The 26,150-nt window shown below is 42.3% G+C and overlaps 1 protein-coding gene and 2 non-coding genes across 4 annotated transcripts in view; 2 read left to right on the top strand and 1 right to left on the bottom strand.

Moving 5' to 3' along the window:
• Positions 1–26,150, bottom strand: part of efl1 (elongation factor like GTPase 1) — an 88,390-nt gene that overhangs the window by 32,309 nt on the left and 29,931 nt on the right. The gene's annotated exons all lie outside the window — the stretch shown is intronic.
• Positions 1,826–1,934, top strand: LOC138212526 (U6 spliceosomal RNA). The gene has a single exon (XR_011179454.1). It is a non-coding gene; the product is annotated as a U6 spliceosomal RNA (small nuclear RNA).
• LOC138212525 (U6 spliceosomal RNA) lies at positions 3,774–3,882 on the top strand. The gene has a single exon (XR_011179453.1). It is a non-coding gene; the product is annotated as a U6 spliceosomal RNA (small nuclear RNA).

Here is a 26,150-nt window from a genome sequence, read left to right as displayed (position 1 = left end):
GTTATATTAGGTTTAGATCAGGGTTGATGTTAGGGTTAGATCAGGGTTATATTAGGTTTAGATCAGGGTTGGTGTTAGGGTTAGATCAGGGTTATATTAGGTTTAGATCAGGGTTGGTATTAGAGTTAGATCAGGGTTATATTAGGTTTAGATCAGGGTTGATGTTAGGGTTAGATCAGGGTTATATTAGGTTTAGATCAGGGTTGGTGTTAGGGTTAGATCAGGGTTATATTAGGTTTAGATCAGGGTTGGTATTAGAGTTAGATCAGGGTTATATTAGGTTTAGATCAGGGTTGGTGTTAGGGTTAGATCAGGGTTAGATCAGGGTTATATTAGGGTTAGATCAGGGTTGGTATTAGGGTTAGATTAGGGTTAGATCAGGGTTGGTATTAGGGTTAGATTAGGGTTATAATAGAGTTAGATCAGGGTTGGTATTACGGTTAGATCAGAGGTGTTTAACCTTTTTCCTGAGCGCTCCTTTGATCTACCGGGTAGATTCCAATCTAGTGGTTGGAGACCCTTGGGTTAGGGTTAGGGTTAGATCAGCGTTAGGGTTAGATCCCCACTAGTACGATCCTGGTTACTCAATGTTGAGATTTTCTGATGGGTAAAAGCCAGGGAGACTTTCAGGAACTTGCAGTGGGTGTTATGTGGGAAGCATCTGAAACTAAAATGCAACAAAATCTAAAATATACAACAGTGAGAAACAGACAGAGCCTGCAGGAACGTTCCTGGATCTACCTGTAGAGGGACAGGAACAGTCAATAGGAGAGAGACCGAGGCTTGTGTTCACAGATCGTTCACAGATTGTTCTCCAACGCTCCACACCGGTGCACATCAGCTGTTCTCACATCGCAAGCCAAAACTGAATGTTGTAGGCTGAGCAGCGGACTTCTTCACCGACAGATCTCTGCGTGTCTGCGCAGATCTTTTCAAGGATTATTTGTCACTCTGAGGAAGGAAAGTTTACCCAAAGGAGAGAATAATTAAACATAATACAAGATGTGTCATTTGATGATGGCATGTTTTGCTCCTGCGTAAATGGTGGGGAGATGAAGGTCGGTGGGGAGATGAAGGTCGGCGGTTCGATTCCCCGCTCGGGCAAAGTTGGAGAAGAGCTTGTGGAGTTGTGAGCCCCCGTCATTCATCCAAAACATCTGCAGAGCAGAGTGGGATCTTTGTAAATGATGTGTTGAGGAAGATAGTAGTACGAGTACTAGCAGTACTTCTGACTGTTGAAGGAAGGAGGTGTTGACTTGATGCTTCTCTGAGCTGCTCTGTCTGATCTGTCTCTCAGACTGAAGCCTGAAAGGATCCAGTAGCTGTAAACCAGGAGTCCTCCCACTGAGGTCATTATAGAGGACAGACTGACCTCCATGATCCAACATTAAAGTTGTATTTTCAGAATCACTCAGGAGCTGATAGATCCAGATGAGCTGTGTTTCTCAATCATTGCTGACACTTCTTTTTCCCGTTATGTCTCTGGTTCTGTTTCTACCTTCCATTAAAATGCATCTCGGCCGATCCGATCACAAGCAGCCAGCTCAGGTGGGGAATGTTGTAGCCGAGAGACTGATTAGGCCCCGCCCCCCATTGACAGGAAATGTTTGGCTTTTGATTTTTGAGTAATTTAATGAAACTTTGCCAGCAATTCATGGCCATTGTGAATATATTGATGTCAACCAAAGAAAAGAAGCGATGCTTCACTCTCTTGGTGCCCAACTGTGCAGGTGACCGGTGATGGCAGGCCTTCAGTCTGCACCGCTGGGTGGTGACGCTCTGTCCCAGCAGGGTTTGAAATCCTGCTCCTTCCCTCAGGAGATATGTGCAAGCTCTCGGGCTGCACACACGATAAATTGGAATCGATACAGAGAAGATTAGCATGGCCCCTGCGCAAGGATGACACGCAAATTCGTGAAGCGGTTCCACATTTTGGATTAGGGTTAGTGATAGGATTAGTGTTAGGATTAGGGTTAGTGATAGGATTAGTGTTAGGATTAGGGTTAGTGATAGGATTAGTGTTAGGATTAGGGTTAGTGATAGGATTAGTGCTAGGGTTAGATTAGGGTTAGATCAGGGTTGGTATTAGAGTTAGATCAGGGTTATATTAGGTTTAGATCAGGGTTGATGTTAGGGTTAGATCAGGGTTATATTAGGTTTAGATCAGGGTTGGTGTTAGGGTTAGATCAGGGTTATATTAGGTTTAGATCAGGGTTGGTATTAGAGTTAGATCAGGGTTATATTAGGTTTAGATCAGGGTTGGTGTTAGGGTTAGATCAGGGTTAGATCAGGGTTATATTAGGGTTAGATCAGGGTTGGTATTAGGGTTAGATTAGGGTTAGATCAGGGTTGGTATTAGGGTTAGATTAGGGTTATAATAGAGTTAGATCAGGGTTGGTATTACGGTTAGATCAGAGGTGTTTAACCTTTTTCCTGAGCGCTCCTTTGATCTACCGGGTAGATTCCAATCTAGTGGTTGGAGACCCTTGGGTTAGGGTTAGGGTTAGATCAGCGTTAGGGTTAGATCCCCACTAGTACGATCCTGGTTACTCAATGTTGAGATTTTCTGATGGGTAAAAGCCAGGGAGACTTTCAGGAACTTGCAGTGGGTGTTATGTGGGAAGCATCTGAAACTAAAATGCAACAAAATCTAAAATATACAACGGTGAGAAACAGACAGAGCCTGCAGGAACGTTCCTGGATCTACCTGTAGAGGGACAGGAACAGTCAATAGGAGAGAGACCGAGGCTTGTGTTCACAGATCGTTCACAGATTGTTCTCCAACGCTCCACACCGGTGCACATCAGCTGTTCTCACATCGCAAGCCAAAACTGAATGTTGTAGGCCGAGCAGCGGACTTCTTCACCGACAGATCTCTGCGTGTCTGCGCAGATCTTTTCAAGGATTATTTGTCACTCTGAGGAAGGAAAGTTTACCCAAAGGAGAGAATAATTAAACATAATACAAGATGTGTCATTTGATGATGGCATGTTTTGCTCCTGCGTAAATGGTGGGGAGATGAAGGTCGGCGGTTCGATTCCCCGCTCGGGCAAAGTTGGAGAAGAGCTTGTGGAGTTGTGAGCCCCCGTCATTCATCCAAAACATCTGCAGAGCAGAGTGGGATCTTTGTAAATGATGTGTTGAGGAAGATAGTAGTACGAGTACTAGCAGTACTTCTGACTGTTGAAGGAAGGAGGTGTTGACTTGATGCTTCTCTGAGCTGCTCTGTCTGATCTGTCTCTCAGACTGAAGCCTGAAAGGATCCAGTAGCTGTAAACCAGGAGTCCTCCCACTGAGGTCATTATAGAGGACAGACTGACCTCCATGATCCAACATTAAAGTTGTATTTTCAGAATCACTCAGGAGCTGATAGATCCAGATGAGCTGTGTTTCTCAATCATTGCTGACACTTCTTTTTCCCGTTATGTCTCCGGTTCTGTTTCTACCTTCCATTAAAATGCATCTCGGCCGATCCGATCACAAGCAGCCAGCTCAGGTGGGGAATGTTGTAGCCGAGAGACTGATTAGGCCCCGCCCCCCATTGACAGGAAATGTTTGGCTTTTGATTTTTGAGTAATTTAATGAAACTTTGCCAGCAATTCATGGCCATTGTGAATATATTGATGTCAACCAAAGAAAAGAAGCGATGCTTCACTCTCTTGGTGCCCAACTGTGCAGGTGACCGGTGATGGCAGGCCTTCAGTCTGCACCGCTGGGTGGTGACGCTCTGTCCCAGCAGGGTTTGAAATCCTGCTCCTTCCCTCAGGAGATATGTGCAAGCTCTCGGGCTGCACACACGATAAATTGGAATCGATACAGAGAAGATTAGCATGGCCCCTGCGCAAGGATGACACGCAAATTCGTGAAGCGGTTCCACATTTTGGATTAGGGTTAGTGATAGGATTAGTGTTAGGATTAGGGTTAGTGATAGGATTAGTGCTAGGATTAGGGTTAGGATTAGGATTAGTGTTAGTGTTGGTGTTAGGGTTAGTGCTAGTGTTGGTGTTAGTGCTACGGTAGGTGTTAGGGTTAGCGTTGGTGTTAGTAGATTGCGATCTAATGATTGGAGTTTTCTGGATTTAATGATCATTTAATCATAAAATCTATGAAAAACGATTATTATTTCAACTGTCAGTTATAATCGTCAGATTGTCTAGAATTTAGAAGCCTTTGACAGTTTGGGTTTCCACTGCTGAGGCAGCATTCAGGCTGGCTTCACGAATTAACACAACCTTTACATTTTATTGATTTGAATATTGTTATTAACGTCGGCAGTAACGACACCCGGTTACACCAATCAGAGGTCACTAAAGTTCATCTTGAATCGGTGTCCAACTTTTCAAAAACAACGTGGGACTCCGTAGTTTTCTCTGGACTCCTTCCTAACCGGACCAGTGATGATATGTTTAGCCGTACGTCTTCACTTCACCGCTGGTTGTCGAGGTGATGTCCCGCTAACAACGTGGGCTTCATTGACAACTGGAATACTTTCTGGGGGAATCCTGGTCTGATCCGGAGAGACGGCATCCATCCTACTTTGGATGGTGCAGCTCTTCTTTCTAGAAACATGGCCATGTCTCTTAACAGCCCTAAAACCTGACATCCAGGGTTGAGGTCAGGACGCAGAGCTGCAGTCTTACAGCTCCTCTGCAGCTTCTTTAGAGCTGTCACTCACCCAAAACCTTCAACATCCTGTAGAGGTTGTGTCTGTACCCAGACCACCTATATTTAGAAAACTCAACAAAAGATGTATCAATACAAATGTAATAAAAATGGATCCTACCAAATTAATGGATCAAAAAAATCTGACAATTAAAAGCGGACTATTAAATATCAGATCTCTCTGGTCTAAATCTCTGTTAGTAAATGACTTGATAACTGATCATCAGATTGATTTACTCTGTCTCACAGAGACCTGGCTGCAACAGGAAGAATATGTTAGGATTAATGAAGCAACTCCTCCCAGTCATATTCATTATCATATTCCTAGAGATTCAGGAGGAGGAGGAGGGGGGAGGAGGAGGAGGAGTGCCAGCAATCTTCCACTCAAGTTTATCAATTAATCCAAAGCCTAAACTTAGTTGTAAATCATTTGAGAGTCTGACTCTTAGTCTCTCACCCAAACTGGAAAGCAGAGAAACGGATTGTATTGTTGTTGTTTATCTCCCACCTGGTCCTTATTCAGAGTTTCTAACTGAATTCTGACTTTTGATCAGATTTAGTGCTGAGTTCAGATAAAGTGATGATAGTGGGAGACTTTAACATTCATGTTGACGTGGACAACGACAGCCTCAGTTCTACTTTCAGCTCATTATTAGATTCTATTGGCTTTTATCAGGATGTAAATAAACCCCGTCACCGTGGTAACCACACCCTCCATCTGGTTCTGTCGTATGGGATGGAAACTGAAAATGTTGTTGTATTTCCTCCAAACCCTGTTTTGTCGGACCACTTCTTATTAACATCTGAAGTTACAATAATGGACTACACAGCATGTGGGAATAAATCCCACTACAGTAGATGTCTGTCAGATGATGTCGTGGCCAAGTTTAAGGAAGCAGTTACATGTTTATCCTCTTCGATGCCGTGTGTTAAAGCAGTGGAAGACATCTACGTTGATCTTAGTCCCACACAAGTGGATCATCTGGTAGAAAACACTGCAGTATCTCTGCTCCAACTCTAGATGATGTCGCCCCTCTGAAGAAGAGAGTCATGAACCAGAGGAAGTTGTCTCCATGGTACAACTCAGAACTACGCTCTGCTAGGCAGCGACTAGAAAGATGGAAAGGAAATGGAGTTCCACTAATTTAGAAGAAGTTCACCTGCCTGGAAGGATAGACTAATATTACATAAGAAAGCTCTTCGTAAGGCCAGAACTTTATATTATTCATCATTAATAGACCTCTGATCCTGGTTCTGTTAACAGATGTTCTCCACCTCTGATCCTGGTTCTGTCGGAGGTTTCTTCCTGTTAAAGGGAGTTTTTCTTCCGTCTGTTGGAGGTTTTTCTCCCTTAAAGAGGAGTTTTTTCCTCCTAGCTTATGTGGGAATTGTTGGTTTCTCAGTATAATGTTGTAAAGTTCTGCTGTCAGAACTTTAATGTGTTAAGTGCCATGAAATAACCTGTGATGTGATTTGGCGCTATATAAATAAAATTGAATTGAATTGAATTGAATTGAATTGAATAAGACCACCGCACTGATTGTGTTGCAAAAAATAAATAAAGAGATAAAATTAAAGATAAAAAAGGCCAGAGAAAGAACAGTCTGCACTTTGGAGGACATTTGCTTCCTTTAAATACAAACAGACTTACAGCTACTATGATAGTTTTTCACACAGTGAACTCAATCAAAGTCAAAGTAAACAAACCGTTATATATTTATTTAATACATCAACAAATCCTATACGGTTCACTTCTGATGAAATTCAAGACAATTCAGACTTTATTTTTGTCTAATTTCCACTTCACTACTTTCTGCCTGGTCTTTCCTCAACGTACCTTCCTCTGATCTCAGCTCCACTAATCACTCCCTTTGCTCTGACTTTCTCTCTGAGACAAATTCTTTCTGACGTGGTGGAAAAAATAATGTTAATCAATACACAAGAGGCTGAAGGACTGATTGTTATTCAAAACCCAACCTCCAAATCCACCGGTTGATGTCCATCCAGATTTCCCCAAATCTCACACCAAAGACGGAAAGACGTGTCATCATCTTTGTCTCACAGACACAAGTCTTAGTTTTAAATAAAAACATGTGTGTCTTTGTGTACAGAGCAAGTACACACTACCACACACGGCTGAGAGCTGGTTAACTGCAGGACATTGTTTTCCATCTCCGATGTAACTCCACACTATAATTACTCAAAGGTGAGTTGATCCAATCCAACCAAGAATCATAAAAGAAGTGACAGCCTGAAACCACGACTGCAGACATACAACAGACTGGATCTGAAGCACACACAGCAGCTCTGACACACACACACACACACACACACACACACACACACACACACACACACACACACACACACACACACACACACACTTTCATGGGCTCTAACAGTTTAATCTGTCTTGGAAGCGTGGCCAGAGGCATAAAATAACTTGTGCTAAATGGCTGTTTTAATCAACAGATGTCCAACAGTAGGAACATCAGTGCTGCTGTTTGAAGGTAAAAGATGGAGCCTCCATACAACAGGCTGGAAACACAAATATTGTTCTATTGTTCTGAAAAGGAAAAAACTAAACAAGAGAAAAGAAAACTAAAAAAAAAGCCAGGCGGCAACTATCAGTGATGTCATCAACCATCAGTGAGGTCATCAACTATCAGTGATGTCATCAACCATCAGTGAGGTCATCAACTATCAGTGATGTCATCAACCATCAGTGATTATTCAATAAATCCAACATTTGATCACGTTCAATAATCCAGTTTCTCATACAGTCCCAGTATTGAATGTGTTTAATAAACACTGTTGAGAACTTGATGTGTTGTGCATCATCAGTTCTGATTTGACGCCGCTGCACCGTGGCAGCTGTGTGTTTCTGACTTTACTATTTTCAGCTCCTCCAGAAATAATCGACTATTTCACACAAAACACTTCCTTCATCTCAGCACTTGGACGGGACATCGGGACATAAGGACACATCGACAGCCAAAGACCGACCACTAACACGCAGGAACACAGAGTTGCATAACACGGGTGAGAGTGTGATAGAAGTGACGGAGAGTCAGACTTTCTGCAGCTTTTAGAAAATATGAATTCAAGCCACAATGAAATCCTAAAGAATGAAGAAACGAAGCAAACGGACTCGACTCAACAGTTGAATGTAGAAGCATGATGGGCAGCCTGAGATGATTGACAGCTGAGAACAGATCCAGGACAGTAACTGAACTACTGCAGAAAGAAATCCGTCGTGTGGAGAAACCACGAGACTTCTACATTCAACACGTTGTAACACCTTGTAAATTATCTCGAAAGGCCTCAAATCATTTAGTTCAACGCTTCATTACATTTTTGAAGGAGCTCGGACTTGTATGCAAATTAAATCTAACAGCAAAGATTGATTAGAAACCACTCAAACCTGAGGAAAGACCAAACACACACACACACACACACACACACACACACACACACACACACACAAACACACAAACACACACACACACACACACACACACACACACACACACACACACACACACACCCTGGGGACCCAGCCTGGTTGTGTCCGACTGCAGAGCTCAGGATGATTCAAGCCTAAAGACATTTCCTCCAACCACAAGTACAGTTGGCTGTGACTCTGGTTATATAAAGGTTGGATTTTTTTCCCTTCCTCTCCCACCACACAGAAATGAATGAGGTGATGTAATGAAAACTGAGAGGATATACGAAGGCAGACAGAAGGACATACAAGGATGTGCTGTTGTTTTCACAGATGATAGATTGGTTCTCTCCTTCTGAACAAAGTCGTTTGTTATCAAACTTCAACTTCTTTAATGTCAATCCACTATATAACATATAGATGGAACGCACAATTGTTTCTTACAGTCCCACTGTGTGCAAATAAAAAGACAAAACAAGAAAAGCACAATCATGCAACAACAACAAAAAAAACAATAAAACAGACAACGTAGTACAAAATAGGTCCCCACTGCAAACAGGATCGAATCAAATGTATGATGTATTTGTTCTTGTCACCTGATTTCCAGACATAAATCAACAGACTCTACTGTCGTCCCAACCAATCAGCTGTAGGGTGATTTCACGTCATTGAATTGATATTCTCTAAAACTATTGTATGCAAAAGAAAAAATGACCAAGCAACAGTAGTTTTAAAAGAGCATTCCTCCACCATGATTCACCACCAGGCAACAAAATGCCAGCTTTCCTCTCACTGGTGAGTCCTCAGCTGTTTAAACCTTTCTCGTGACACCAGTAGGAATCCAAAGGCTGCACACCGAGTCCAAAAACTAAATCTATTAAAAGCCTGATTGGGACATAAAACTCAGAGCTCCATAGCAAGAGGTGTTTGACAAACTGAAAATTAGAAAGTTGTCAAAATACAGGCAACAAATCCTCAAGAAGAGGAAGAGCAACAGAACTGCAGCCGTGCTAGCAGCTCTGTGACGCTGCTGCTATCCAGCCACCGACGTGCTTTGTGATAAATGCATTTTAAATACTTTGACGATCTGTTTTACCCTGCTGTGTTTTAACAGTAAACCTTAGTTTAGTCAATCCTGGAAACAGTGACCACACTAACACTGAAAAACACGACTTCTAATCCAGCACATCCCGACAGATACGAGAAAATTAAACAATTAAAGCAGAAGATTTCACCACTTAATTCACCCTGTTATTATGAAGTCGAGCTCTATAACTACCGACTCCAAATCTGAAGGTTTTGCATCCCACTTCAGCAGTAAAATCGACACCATGAGATCAAATCTATCTCAACGTCAGCAGAAGAATTGAAAAACCCCAGAAACGTTTATTTTACAAGAGGAAACGCTCTCAGCATCAAAACCGGTTTCTGATTTCCATATTAAAACTGGAAACCGGCTTTTTAGATCCCAGTCCCACATCCACATCTTTTTAAAGTCAATTTATAGATTTGTTTGAATGAACATTTTCTTCACCTTGTCAATCATTCTCTTCAGATGGGAGTCTTACCTACTCCTCTTAAGACAGCCATAGTTAAACCTCTTCTGAACAAAAACAACTTCATCTCCTGATACTGAACACCTCGATCAGTCGGGAGTTTGGAAGTCAAATTTGAGAGAAGCTTATTTAAATCAGTTAAAGATTTCATGACCTCTTAATTTCTTTTTTGGAAAATACTAATCTGGTTTTCAGACTGCTGGTCGAGATTGGAAGTGACCTCCAAAACAAATCCTCTGTACTGGACTTGAGCTCAGCCTTCAGCACGCTCACTTCTTTCAGACACGCTTCGGTCTCATCGGCCTCTCTGCTGCCGTTTCTACTTGGTTTAAATTGGATCGAACCAAAAGAGATATTTTGCAAGAACAGATGCATTTTCATCTAAAAGTAATAAAACGACCTCATTCATGTCCTGCAATCCATCCAACAGGTGTTGAGACATTTCAGTCGCAACCAAAGTGATGGGCCGACCTCACCGCTGCTCAAAAAGATTTCCATAACAGACTGCAGAGAAACTGCAAGACAACCGAGAACGAGAAGCAACACATACGAACATAGTACACGGCAATCACATTTACCACATCTGCATCCGTGAAGAATGGGACATGTAATGCTAAGCTAACTTAGCCTCCGTAGAGAATCGTAGACCTCGGGTTGGTTTAACCAATCAGCATGCTCTGAAACCAGCTGACCCTCCCTACCGTGTCCACCAAAGGGACTTTTCCTGCTGCTTTTTATGATTGTTTTAATGAGCGTCAGCAGCTTGACGAGGTGCTGCGTGTTTATTCTGCGCTGAACGTTCGGTGAGAGTTGAAAAATGTTAACGCTGCACTCGTCAGTGTCACCAGCCGTCCAATCCCAGTGAAGGAGAGGCGGGACAAGGCTAACGCTAACTAGCTATTAGAGAGATCAAAGATAGCGGTCTGAATGGCTGTGCTATCTGGTACTTTTTCTGTTTTTGCTTGTTGGTGCGACTTTCAGGACTTCTTCTCCTCTTACATTCACCGCAGAGGAGTTGTTAAATGTTCAACAGTCCACTCCTCAAACATTTTGGGGAATAATAGTTGGAGGAGCAGCAGTACATACATGTTGTACATACATGTTGTACATACATGTTGTACATACATGTTGTACATACATGTTGTACATACATGTTGTACATGCATGTTCATACATACATGTTGTACATACATGTTGTACATGCATGTTCATACATACATGTTGTACATACAAGTTGTACATGCATGTTCATACATACATGTTGTACATACATGTTGTACATACATGTTCATACATACATGTTCATACATACATGTTGTACATGCATGTTCATACATACATGTTCATACATACATGTTGTACATACAAGTTGTACATGCATGTTCATACATACATGTTGTACATACATGTTGTACATACATGTTCATACATACATGTTGTACATACAAGTTGTACATGCATGTTCATACATACATGTTGTACATACATGTTGTACATACATGTTCATACATACATGTTGTACATACAAGTTGTACATGCATGTTCATACATACATGTTCATACATACATGTTGTACATACATGTTGTACATACATGTTGTACATACATGTTCATACATACATGTTGTACATACATGTTCATACATACATGTTGTACATACATGTTGTACATACATGTTCATACATACATGTTGTACATGCATGTTCATACATACATGTTGTACATACATGTTGTACATACAGCCAAGCTACGCACTGAACACCAGACTGTATGTTCCTTAAATAATCAAACTTTTTTTTCTGTGATCTCTTTGATTTCTTCTTTATTGCTTGACAGAGACTGAGACTAGAATAGATGAGGAAGCAGGAAAGATGTATATGGATGTAATAGAGGAAGTCTGACTGTCATTCTTAGGAAGCATCACTGAGCCAGACTTTTGGCATGAATTACATTCTCCTTTTTGTTACCTACAAAAAAAAAAAAATAGTTGGAGAAGTGCTGCAGCAGTGGAAAATGGCAGACTGAAAAGCAATAAATATGATGTGGGGCTGGAAATTGTTAAATGCTCAGTGTGGATTGTGTTTTATTAAGTACAAGGCCAGAGTCTTGGAAATCTGCACCCTTTTTAACATCCTATGGAATTTCCCACTGGAAAGTCCCACTTTAGCCTGAGAGTGCCAAGTGTGTGTGTGTGTGTGTGTGTGTGTGTGTGTGTGTGTGTGTGTGTGTGTGTGTGTGTGTGTGTGTGTGTGTGCATGTAGCCTGGATGTGAGCGTCAGTAGACCGCCAGCCAAATAACACACAGCTTATTGTATCACTAAGCGCTGAGCGATGTGGCTGAGAGCACATCAGGATAAATATGGAAGCATCACACAGCATGTGTCACATTATACACCATTTATGTTTAATAGTTATAAAGATGCAAAAAAGTCATTAAAACGGAATACTTAGAAAACGTTGTTAAGTATTGTTGAACCTTACTGCTTTCTACAAGTATTCAGTTAATAGTTTCCCAAACATACAACAGCTAATGACATAAATATGTCTTATAGACCAACACGGACGTTACTTCAGGAGTGTGTGAGGGGAAATACGTGGCTGACATCCACTTACAGACTTTTAACATTAAACTGTCTAATTAGGTTTTTTGGAAACACAAGAGCTGCAGTTTAAGAAGAGACTGAGGCTGAATGAAAAAAGTCACAGATTCTGTGAAATATATCCTCCTGAAATATTTAGCACTAACTCAGGTAAAGGGATCAACTAATATATCTAAACATAAAATATGTTTGTTCTATAGATGACATAATCACATGTTTTCCACCAAGACTGATCTAAATTCCTTATCGTTGCACATTTGATGGAGAGTAGCATCTCATACTATTTAATAATAAAATTGGTAATCACTTTATAAATAACCCACTACATGTTTGGTTTCTAGCTACGGACAGCTTTGTTAGATCGGTAATCTTCCTTTGAGTTTCCACGGCCTTGTTTCCTGTTTTATTTTGATGCTTATTTATTTATTTTGAAAGGCACTCGCTTAGTTTCCTGTCGTGCAAAATGGAAAAAAAGGGATGAATGTAAAAACTGAGAAACTGACGGCACAAAGTAAATTGTTTATGCTAAAGGACATTTAGTCACTTTTTGCTGACTTCACAGAGACAGTTGTTCAGTGAATGTGAGCAGATCTCAGGTTGAGTCGGCGTGACCATCATGATGCTCAGACATGTTCCTATGGACACAATCTACAGGTAAACAATCATCTACGGACGCATGGACGAGGATGTGTATGTTTACAGAGTTTTTATATTATACTCAACCCCTAATAGAACTACATTAAACCCTGTGGGTGATTTAAACGCTGTTTATTTTATATTCAGTTGTAAAACAATATGTGTATTTCAAACAACATTACACAACTACTATCTGTCAGGCTGAGATCGGATTCTGTACACAGAAGTCTAATGAAGTGGAGAAAACAACGATGAAGCACACATAGTGATGAATAAGTCATGTTGTCCTTACAAACTTATACAATGCAGTGATTTGCATTTGTACTGGCAGACGGTGGAGCCATGAAATATCCGCTGAGTCAACACAAAACACTAAAGCTCCTCGTACGGGATCATTTCAGGCTGGCGAGGAGGTGCAAGAAAATTATTACCAGAGGAGGAATAAATCCTGCTGCTACTTTCAAATAGATTTCACGATGGATAAAACCTTTTACTGTCTGAGTGAATCAAGGTAGCAGCAATTTGCAGCAAAGAGAAAGTTAACTCGCTGCACGCTGAACGGGAGACATCTGACAGACACATCTGGAGATGAGCTGGTCAACACAATGGAGCATTTAGCAACTAAACAGCAAGATCAAGATATTTATACAACCAGTAGCTCCGCCCCCAGAGATCTGATTGGTCAACTGAACATCTGGAACACATCATGACATCACACCGTTCTCATCACTAGAAATATCCCTCCACCTCCTCAGTGGGAAAATAGAATTAGAACTGAGTTTCATATACTATGTAATATAATGTAGTTTCTACTTGTTATAGTTCTATTAAATGACCCATTTGGTGAAGTCGGGTCTCTTTTGGTCCTTTTTGGTCGCTCCGAGCACCCGTACCGTAACACCACGGATAGTCACGCACTTACAATCCTAGAGGAGGCTAGCTGGACCGGTTTGGTTTGAACACATGACACGGAGCTAAAATGTTAAAAACACATGAGAACATGGATATCTTTGTTCATCAGATATCTTTGTTCATCAGATATCTTTGTTCATCACATATCTTTGTTCATCAGGTATCTTTGTTCATCAGATATCTTTGTTCATCAGATATCTCTGTTCATCAGATATCTTTGTTCATCAGGTATCTTTGTTCATCAGATATCTTTGTTCATCACATATCTTTGTTCATCAGATATCTTTGTTCATCACATATCTTTGTTCATCAGATATCTTTGTTCATCACATATCTCTGTTCATCACATATCTCTGTGCATCAGATATCTTTGTTCATCAGATATGTGTTCATCAGATATCTTTGTTCATCAGATATCTTTGTTCATCAGATATCTCTGTTCATCACATCTTTGTTCATCAGATATCTTTGTTCATCACATATCTTTGTTCATCACATATCTCTGTTCATCAGATATCTTTGTTCATCACATATCTTTGTTCATCAGATATCTTTGTTCATCACATATCTCTGTTCATCACATATCTTTGTTCATCAGATATCTTTGTTCATCAGATATCTTTGTTCATCAGATATCTTTGTTCCAACCAGACTGAACTAGCTGATCAGTTTAGTGTTTCTATGTTCTGTATTTATTCAGTTGGAGACTAGAAGTCCTCTCTGTTGCTAGGTGGTTGCTAAGGGTCGGACTACTTCCTGGAGTCGTAAACATTACATACATTACAAAAGAGTCTACTGACGAGACTGATTGTTTTCCAGTTGTTAGTCATACCCCTGTGTTGCCATGGAAACGGAGATCACACTAACATAAAGTTGTATATTTTGGGAGTTAACTGCCCCTCAATATAAATACATTTAGATTAAATGTTTTATTTAGTTGGTAACTTATGGTATAATTGCAATATTACAAGGATGCTTACTGTACCAATAATGACGTTCAAGCATCACCGACCAAATCAAAGTTGAGAGGAGATATCTGACTTTAGGTCATTCAGTTCCCAACATCATGAGTGGAAATGAGTGTTAATGTGTTCTGGATGTATAAATAGGCAGTTGTTTGTTAAATCACACCCCCCCCCCCCACACACACACACACACACACCGGTGACTCCGTCTGAACACCTTTTTCATGACTCAACAGAGATCTCACATGAACGTGTGTGTCTGTGTGTGTGTGTCTGTGTGTGTGTGTCCGTGTGTGTTGTGTGTGTGTGTTGTGTGTGTGTGTGCGTGCGTGCGTCTGTGTGTGTGTGTGCGCGTGTGTGTGTGTGTGTGTGTGTGTGTGCGTGCGTGTGTGTGTGTGTGTGTGTGTCTGTGTGTGTGTGTGTGTGTGTGTGTGTGTGTGTGTGGTAGTCTGACATACTGTTCGTCAGCAGACTGTGATACATGCCCGGGCAAAGAAGAAACCAGCTAATATATTCACACCACAGTCACCTTTGCTGTTTGAAAGCTGGGGGTCTGATGCATGAACACAGCCGCATATACTGCCCCCAGCCCACCCCACCCCAGCCCACCCCAGCCCACCCCACTCCGACCCCCCCCACGTTTCAGTCATCATATCGGCCTAATTACCGAGAGTCCTGTGTTGTAACTTGCACTCTAACAGATGAGTCGACCTGAAGTGGAGGATGCTCTTACTGTTACAGTCTGAATGGATGGTGACAGGCGAAATCTAACGGGTGACGTCACTGTTGGTTGTAACAGCTGATCAGGTGACCTCAGGAGGAGCTGCACTGATACATAAAGCACAACAGTCAGATATCAAATGTCTCTGTTACTGCTTTATCAGCATTGTCTTAAACCAACAGACAAACTGAAAACAAACTTCATGAAGGCCGTTAAAGTCTGACGTGCTGTCAGTGAAGAGATGGTAGAGATTAAATCCACAAAAACGCTCATTTAACTTCTTGTTTACAAAGATTTAATCAGTTTAACAAACTATAATTTCTGCTCAGTCTGAGGACACAGGAAGGAAAAGGGCTCATTGAGTGTTCAGCAGCTCTGATCACCGTCACTGCACATCTAACCTGGACACCCTGAATCATCACACTAACATTCAACCGTTCACGGACGGAACAACTTCACATCATCCTTCTCATTAACCTGCATTTACATAGTTCGGACCAAATTTGTATTCTGAGCAGCTTCCTACACATTTGAATAAATTAAACCTTCTCTCTCTGGATAAAAGAGTGGTGCAAAGTAAGATGGCTATTTCCCACACGGTCGTGTTCATACCTGCACCTGAAGAACAACCACCTCAACAACACCAGAGGAAGTCCAACTCATTATTCTTGAGATTTAAATCATGTTTTGGGAAAAATATTTTTTTTATATCCAGCTGCATGTCAGGAAGAAGCTGCCGATCTGAACTAAACCAACCTGAGAGGAGTTTGAAATCACATCTGAAGAAATGGTCTTACTCAACTCTTTTTTTATACAATCAAAATAAGCCTCGAAGCTTTGTTGTGTATTTTTTATCCTCGATAATTATTTTTTTGTAAATGAAGTCTGTCATTTGTGAGCAGCCTTTCATGTATGTTTTAAATTTTGTAAAATAAATCTAACAGATGAAGCCAGAACTGTCTGAGAAGAGTCAAACTTCACCATCTTAATAACAATCAAATAACAATCTGATCATTTTCAATTTCAAAGTCAGTTGTCTGGAAACGTTTCCCGTCTTTCCCTTCCCTCCCTCCCTCCCTTCCCTCCCTCCCTGGACCAAGACACCTTCTACTTTTATTCCTCACTCACGCCATCTATTGGCTGATACTGGTTCTGCCAGTGGGCCGGTACCGCATGGCTCCGACAGAGAAGGAGGGCAGGCAGGCAGCCATCGCAGCGAACAACAGAGGAGACCGAGCGGAAGGAGGGATGAAGATGAAGATGATGGACGGTCGCTCGGAGACAGGCGTGATGCTGAGGGAGGAGGTGGACCGGTCCTGGATCAGAGCCGGAGATCAGGTCTCACCTGCACGCAGGTGAGACTGTGGAGCAGAGCTGCCCTGCTGTACACACACACACACACACACACACACACACACACACACACACACACACACACACACACACACACACACACCTCTCTCTCTCTATTTAGGCCAGTGACTTTCTAACTTTACAGATCTTGGCGCTGACCCACCTTCAGCCGGCTGCTGCAGTTTAACAGGAAACACACACAGGACGAGTACACTCAGACCTACAACTACATTTACACAACTACACACACTACATACAGTCCTAGAACCAAAGTTATGACCACGAGCGCTGCAGGACGGGAGTGAAGCGCATAAACTTCATGAACAACATGAACATCTCAACTGCAGTGCTACAAAGAAGTTATCTAATAATTAGAAATGCAAAACTTTGTTTTTGTTCAAGTACGACTTCAGATCTCAGACTTCTGTTCTGCACATGATTATTATTTTTCCCTCAAATTTGGTTCACAAATGTGTTCAAATCTGTCTTAATGAGCTCATTACTGTCACCGCTGTCCTGCTATTCACTGCATGAACTAACAGTGAAGGTAAATCTAAGTTATTATTGTCAACACCACTATCTGCAATGGAGATAGCAGGCGGCCAATCAGATCGTAGCAACCAGGCAGCTCACCAGAGACCACGTTAACTACCGCAACAAAAAACTCAACAAAACCTGAATGATACACAGCTTCACCTGCAGCAAGCTGTCAGATACACCCACAAACACACCTAGGAGGAAAATCGAGGCCAGAATGGGACCACATTTCACTTTCAAAACTCCAGAAACTGGTCTCCTCAGTTCCCCAACGTTTCCAGAGTGTTGTTAAAAGAAGAGTTGATGCAGCTCAGTGGTGAACATGATCCTGGAACAACTTTATAGAGACGTGTTGCTGCATCAGATTCAGCCGCGATGGTGAAAGCTGTCTGAAAGTATTTGTCTGAAATGTGAAAACGCTACCGAACAACCTGCGTTGATGTTTTTAGATCATTAACACTGACGAAGACAGTGAGAAGTATAAAACAGTGACTGGAGCGTTAAGCAGGTGAACAGTACCGGCGCTGATGGACTGCACACATTTTAGGATCCTGAACTTGTCCAACACAATGAAACACAACATATTATTGGGCAGGAAGAAGCTTTGGTGTTTTTTTTTAAAAAAGCTTCAGGAGGCTCAGAAGACCAGAACTCACAGAAAAGCTTCTGTTGTCTAAATGAATGAGGAACCATCACAACCGCTTCCTGTGAATACAGGTCAACAACAACATCTGGTTCAACTGTTCTTACAGCTTTTCATGGCACACGTGGTTCTGTAGGAAGCAGATCAGAACCTGTTGCTAATCGTGAACTGAAGTGAAGAAAATAAAGTGACTGAAAAGGTGTTAAATAAAGAGGAATCCTCCTTCTTCTTCTCCTTCTTCTCTTTCTTCTTCTTTCCTCCATCAATATCTGTCTGCTCAGCTTCATCTCAGCCAAAGCACACAAACCGCCTCAAACACTGCAGCTTTAATTCAGGACTAAAATATCTAGATCAGCCGGGATGAGGGTGAAGGTGGAGGGGAGACCTCGACAGAGGAGGAGGAGGGAGGGAGGAAGGACGGAGGAGGAGGGAAGAGAATGAAGGTGGAGGGGAGACCTCCTCAGAGGGAGAAGAGAGAGGAGGAGAGAGGAGGAGGAGGGAGGAAGGAGGAGGGAGAAAGGAGGAGGGAAGGACGAGGGAAGAGAGCGAAGGTGGAGGGGAGACCTCAACAGAGGAAGAGGAGAGAGGAGGAGAGAGGAGGAGGAAGGAGGAGGAGGGAGGAGGGGAGAGCGGAGGACTGATGACTTGGATGAAGCTCTGTGACGGAGGGATCAGCAGAACCAGGCTGGGACTGGAAACTGTGTCAAGGACAACGGAGGAGGAGACGGATGAGTCAGGACACACACACACACACACACACACACACACACACACACACACACACACACACACACACACAGATCTGTACAGTCATCAGCAGCATCAGAACACGATGCTCCAACAAAACAAGACTCAACTCATTCTGGTCTCACGTCTCCAAACTTCAACTCAAATTCTTAGGAACTGAAGAGGAACAAATCTGAAGTGAAACTTTGATATTCATGTTTTCACCAAGTCTACCAAGAAAAAACAAAACTCAGTCAGCAAATAAAAACTTTTCTGCAGAGTAAAGGTTCATTTTTCACCAAAATCCACTTCATTTAGAAATAAACTTTTTCTTTCTCGTTTCTCAAAACTCATTTAGTTCATCAATGTGCTGATGAAGCGAATCCTTCGAATGGTAGAAAGATGAACATTTGCTGTTCTACAGAAACGAACTAACTTTAAACTGCTTTCTCATGACGGCCGCTTTGCGTAAGCTGCGTCTGTTTGGAGCGCTGCTTGTGCATGAGATGTAATATATAGATGACCTGCAGGGGCGGTGTTGGAGCCGTATGAAGACTTGAGGCAGAGTGTGGGCGGAGCCAACGACGGGTATCATCGCCTCCATACCCTAAAATCAGCAAAGTAGTGCCCTCCGGTGGTCGCCATGGTTATGGCATCATTGCTCCACTGGTGCACCCTCTGGTGGAGTCCTCCAGTAACGTGTAGTACAGAGGAAAGTATACAAAGAAATACGTTCACGACGCTAATGGTTGTCAACGCAAACATGTGATTCAACGGCAAGCAGATCTCCAGACCTTCAAACATTTAAATAAAGGGAATTCTTTTCTCTTACAGCCTCATCACTTATTTTGATGAACTTTGACATCCTTCAAATTATAGAAAGCTGAACATTTGAGGTTCTACAAGAACTGAGTTAGAACCTCTGAAACAGAAACTGTCCAGTGACTTGAGACTGTTTTGTTAACTTCAGTTTCCAAGTTCAATAATCAGCGGCTGGTTTGCTGTCTCTGCGTGTGCTCCATGCAGAAACAACACAGTTTGTGGATTTGTTGCTTCACAGACTGTCTGTAGAATCTCTAAAACAACAAACATAAAACTGATAATGATCTTCGAGTCCAACTGTTGGTTTGTTTAGAAAAAAAGTCCACTGCTTTCCAGAATAAGTTAAAAAAGTAAACCAGAGATGAAGTTGATATCAATCATCTGAGCGTGACTGAGACAGCATAACAAGTCCAAGATGTCCAAACCAATCGTTGAGTGTTACGCAACACGGCTAAAAATTCTCCAAAACTAAACAAGTTTTATGTTGAAAAAGCTGCAGAAGATATAAAAGTGCAGCTCCTGGTGCAGATCTGGAGGATCGATGTGCCGTCCAGAGACGTCCTCCTGTCTCCAGGAGACGGTCCCATTATTCACCATGTGGTCGCAGCAGCACCGAGGTGAACCCAGGTGGCCTCTGCCGTCATCCTGCTGCGGCTGACATCAGTGAAATCATTCAGTCTGTTAAAGATCTGGGTCGCCAGTCAGCGCTGGCATGCAGAGAGAGAAGCCTAATGCAAAACAAATGTTTTCATAAAATGGCCCAGTGTTGAATCAGCATCATTCATTTCGCTCAGACCGCTTTTTTTTTTTTCCTCCCCGAGGACCGACTTGGACGAGCCGGCCGCGGCTGCGTCTCCTCAGACAGCTGCTTCGCATTAGGCTGATGATTAGAGCTCGATGCTGCCCGTGTCTTTAACCCCTGTGACAAACTGTTGGCCTCGCTGAGCCCGCCGTCGAACCCCGCAGAGCTGCCCGACTACTCTCCCTCAGCTGCAATCCCAGATAAACCCCAGTGCTGGCTGTGTGCACGCTGCTAATCGAAAACACTGAGGAGAATTCAACAAAGGACTTTTGTTGAGGCACTCAGAGACTTTAAACGGCAGCGTGAGTCGTGATCCACTCTGCTGGTTACACCAAACCAGACACACAACTGTTCCCAGATCTCACAGCTCATTCTTGTTTTAGATAAAAATGTGGGAGACAAATCTTTAAAAAAAAAATATCGACATCATAAAACATCTGGTCTTAAATTTGAAAGGTGGTTCTTACTGCTCTGTAATCCACCTTAACATAAGTGAATGCTACAAATACATTATATGACATCACACTAACATGTTTGACTGAAACATGTCATCATTCACACTGCATTTATGTGTTTCTCCCAACCATCAACCATCAGTGATGTCATCAACCATCAGTGAGGTCATCATCCATCAGTGATGTCATCAACCATCAACCATCAGTGATGTCATCAACCATCAGTGATGTCATCGTTGGTTTGTGAACGTTATGAATCCTCCAGTTCAGATTCTGTCCGTCATCATCTTGCTAGTTCGGAGCGGTTTGGAGCAGGAAGTGACCATATTTGGACGAGCTGGGGGAGGAGCCAGGGGTGGATCTGACTGATCTGATCGGAAACCTGACGATACTACGTCCCGCCCACCGATAGCTGTAACCTGACTGCACCACAGGCCTGTCAATCAAACAGACACGCCCCCAAAAACAGGTCTTCTTGAATCTTCTTTTCTAATGAATGAGGGATTATTTTCAGATGGACCTCCAGAAAACTAATAAGAAGGAGTGACTTTAGCTAACAACACCGAGATAACTGATGGACACATTTTATTCACTTTGGATTTGATGAGAGAAGTTGAATGGGAGTCTATGGAGCCGGAGGCTTTTTGGAGCCGACCTCTAGTGGCACTCGCTGGTATTGCAGCTGAAGACACTTCTGGATCAGAACCATTTTACAGACCTGAAGCTACGAACTCTTTTATATCCAGACTGGTTCCATTCTCGGTGGGTTTGTCTTTATCAGTGGCTCGTTTCACATCATCCATCAATCCTTTAAAAACATATCAGCACTGCCATCTGGTCGTAGTGTTAGTTGGCTCTGGTGTACACTGATTCTTTGTGGGGTGAAAGCATGTAGCTGCGTTTTGTAAAATATTTTGAAGCTACAGACGAGAGTTTTGTCTGTGAATATGTATCAAACATCTCTTCTCTTCATCCTGTCTGATATTTACTGCTGACGTCCACTGAAACCGTCTCCAGCTAACTACCGACTGAGGCTGCAGGTAGGACCGACGACCGAGGAGAGCTGCAGCGTGATGGGAGGCCTTCATTTCCTGAGGCTGCTGTTTCCAACAGCTGGCAGGAAATGGAGGAGGGAAGCCAGTACAATGTAGAGCACACGGCACAACAGCTGCCTTCCCTTTGTCTCTCTGTGTGTTTCTGTTATTCATTTAACAGTCATGGTGGAGGAGGTCTCACTCTCATGACACACTGACACACACACACACACACACACACACACACACACACACACACACACACACACACACACAGACAGACACACACACACACACACACACACACACACACACAGACACACACACACACACACACACACACACACACACACTGACACACACACACACACACACACACACACACACACACACACACACACACACACAGTGCTTTGTCATCCAGCCATGCCATCGTGTGGTTAACTAGATGATGTTTTTCCACATCAAACACTGCTCCGGGTGTATATTTGTGTGAGAAAGTTGCATGTGTGTGGTTCTCCCTCTCTACAATTACGTGCTCCAGCCGTCACATAATAACGGGGGTCTAATCAAGGCCGAGCCTGGTGGAGTTTACACACTGCTGCTCCGCTGGCAGCTTCCTCCACCAACAGGACAGGAGTGATGTCTCCCGCATGGCCCAAACACACACACACACACACACACACACACACACACACACACACACACACACACACACACACACACACACAGGCACGCGTGAATTGTGCTGATTCATCAGACTTCTCGGTGGATCGTGCTGAGATCTCCAGAAACACAAGCTCACTGTGTCTTAAATCATCGCTAGTAACATCACAGTTAAAAAGGTGTTTTTTTTATAATGTACCAGTCAGTGAAGTTCATGTTACATTTATTGAATGATAGTTTCCAACATCAAACATCTCTGAGGTTGAATCCTGAAAGCTGTTATTTGCATTTTGGTGCAGCGCAGGAGGCTGAAAAAGTTATTATACAACCAGTAGCTCCGCCCCCAGAGATCTGATTGGTCAACTGAACATCTGGAACAAATCATCATGACATCACACCGTTCTCATCACTAGAAATATCACTCCACCTCCTCAGTGGGAAAATAGAATTAGAACTGAGTTTCATATACTATGTAATATAATGTAGTTTCTACTTGTTATAGTTCTATTAAATGACCCATTTGGTGAAGTCGGGTCTCTTTTGGTCCTTTTTGGTCGCTCTGAGCACCCGTACCGTAACACCACGGATAGTCACGCACTTACAATCCTAGAGGAGGCTAGCTGGACCGGTTTGGTTTGAACACATGACACGGAGCTAAAATGTTAAAAACACATGAGAACATGGATATCTTTGTTCATCAGATATCTTTGTTCATCAGATATCTTTGTTCATCAGATATCTTCATTCATCAGATATCTTTGTTCATCAGATATCTTTGTTCCTCAGATATCTTTGTTCATCACATATCTTTGTTCATCAGATATCTTTGTTCATCACATATCTTTGTTCATCAGATATCTTTGTTCCTCAGATATCTTTGTTCATCACATATCTTTGTTCATCACATATCTTTGTTCATCACATATCTTTGTTCATCACATATCTTTGTTCACCAGATATCTTTGTTCATCACATATCTTTGTTCATCACATATCTTTGTTCCTCAGATATCTTTGTTCATCAGATATCTTTGTTCCTCAGATATCTTTGTTCATCAGATATCTTTGTTCCAACCAGACTGAACTAGCTGATCAGTTTAGTGTTTCTATGTTCTGTATTTATTCAGTTGGAGACTAGAAATCCTCTCTGTTGCTAGGTGGTTGCTAAGGGTCGGACTACTTCCTGGAGTAGGAAACATTACATACGTTACAAAAGAGTCTACTGACGCAACTGATTGTTTTCAGTTGTTAGTGTACCCCATGTGTTGCCATAGAAACGGAGATCACAAACAAAAAGTTTAATATTTTTAAATTTGTACATGTTTTATTTAGTTGGCGACTTGTTGTGTAATGGACGGTGATGCTTTAACGTCATTACTTGGGGGCGACAGTGATGAGGTCAGCGAGGCGCTCACAAAGCATGACCTTCAATCATTCTCAAATAATCACTCGAAAATAATCAACAATTAATCGATAACTCAATGCTTTGACGTCATCATACTTTGACATGTAATCAATATCAGTGTTTATAAGATGCAGGTTTTAGTCTTCTATCATCGAACCTCTTCCTCCACTGGGTAGCAGGTCTCATAATACCAGTGAAGCGTTATTTATGATGTCAGTTCCGTCTTTACAAGCTCATTTAACATCATCGAGGTGGAGGCCGACTGTTGCATCATAACTTCAGAGATCAGAGCCTGAACCTCCAGAGAAGTCTGTCAGATTCCTGCTGGTTAGAGTTTGGACGATGGAGTCGGTCTTTATTACAAACTGACCACGCTGCAGTACAGAGGTTTTCAAGGAGATGATCTGATTGGCCATGGCTGAAGTTGGCTGTGACACACCTTCAAAATATTGACTCCTCCTACTTCACCACAGCGCTACAGATGTGTTTGTGTTCACCAGATTCCCCCAAACATTTGGCCACGCCTACATTTGCTGCCCAAATGCAGTTCTGCACTTAGATTGACACAAAATGGAGCCCATTGAGCTTCAGCTAGTCTTAAAATTGAGCCTGTTTTAATTAGACAGTGAAGAAAATCTCAAATGTGCAGCTTCACAACAGACTGGATGGAAGAAACCTCATCCAGATACTGAAGAAGAACCGCTGCAGAACAGACAGATGTGCAGCAGATGTGCAGAAAGACAGCAGATTTATAGGACGGACGATCCAGATGAAAAGATTATAGATTGTAAACGTGAAGAATATGATCCAAGAAACTGTCAAGCAGTTTACAGCAGAGACGGTGTTCATCAAGCTGACTTCGATCGGTCCAGGAGGATCACATGATCAGAAACCTCTGTCTCCATGGTAACCTCATGAGGTCACTGGAGGAAAGAAACCATCTGATTCCTTTGTATTCTTGTTACAAAGACAAAGTCTGTCTGAATCAACCATCATCCATCAGTGATGTCATCGTTGGTTTGTGAACGTTATGAATCCTCCAGTTCAGATTCTGTCCGTCACCATCTTTGCTAGTTCGGAGCAGTTTGGAGCAGGAAGTGACCATATTTGGACGAGCTGGGGGAGGAGCCAGCGGTGGATCTGACTGGTTACTACATCCCGCCCACCGATAGCTGTAACCTGACTGGACCACAGGCCTGTCAATCAAACAGACACGCCCCCAAAAACAGGTCTTCTTGAATCTTCTTTTCTAATGAATGAGGGATTATTTTCAGATGGACCTCCAGAAAACTAATAAGAAGGAGTGACTTTAGCTAACAACACCGAGATAACTGATGGACACATTTTATTCACTTTGGATTTGATGAGAGAAGTTGAATGGGAGTCTATGGAGCCGGAGGCTTTTTGGAGCCGACCTCTAGTGGCACTCGCTGGTATTGCAGCTGAAGACACTTCTGGATCGGAACCATTTTACAGACCTGAAGCTACGAACTCTTTTATATCCAGTCTGTTATATCGTATATACGGCTACAAAACTGTCCTTCAAGTCTTATTTCATACACAGGAAGTTGGATATGATGCTCAAACTCCTGCTCCCAATATGATGTCAACATATTACTTGTAAAAGACTGTAGTTTGTATTCCAGTGTTTCGAGGTGTGAACAGGCTGATGTTAAAAAATGGTGAAACAAACTGATGTATGATGCGAAAGCTAACAGACGACGTGCAATCTAGGCAGCAGCCAGATTAAGAAAATGTGAACTTAATCCGAACATTCAACATTTAACCAACCAGGATCTGAAAGTGTAACAATACTGTTGGATGGCATCTCAATTTAAAATAGAGCCGTTCAGTTAGAGGTGGATAAAACCTTTTTTCTCCTCATTACAATGCAAAACAAACATTTTACTGAAGGGGTCTGAATTTTTCCACCTGATTCACTGACAGTTTTTATTTCCAACCACAAACAAAAACAGGATTATTAGATGCAAGTTGGAGAATATTAGATGCAGACAATTATGAAGTTTCTATGAAGAGGACTGTTCAAACTAAACCGTGACGCTCACTCATGGCCAGATTGTCGTATCGATGCCGTGTTCCCGCGGTGCACTCGGTCCCACGTCGATACCAGCTGATGACGGTGCATCAATATCCTAATGCACGTCTCCTTCATAATTCATGGCAGTCTCACAGGAGCAGTTCAACACGAGA

Source organism: Embiotoca jacksoni, unplaced genomic scaffold (assembly GCF_022577435.1).
Source record: "Embiotoca jacksoni isolate LCO1_2020_lvr unplaced genomic scaffold, fEmbJac1.0.p SCAF_56, whole genome shotgun sequence".
Taxonomy (NCBI): domain Eukaryota; kingdom Metazoa; phylum Chordata; class Actinopteri; family Embiotocidae; genus Embiotoca; species Embiotoca jacksoni.
The sequence above is the reverse complement of the archived record's forward strand: the minus strand, read 5'-3'. Positions and strand labels throughout refer to the sequence as shown.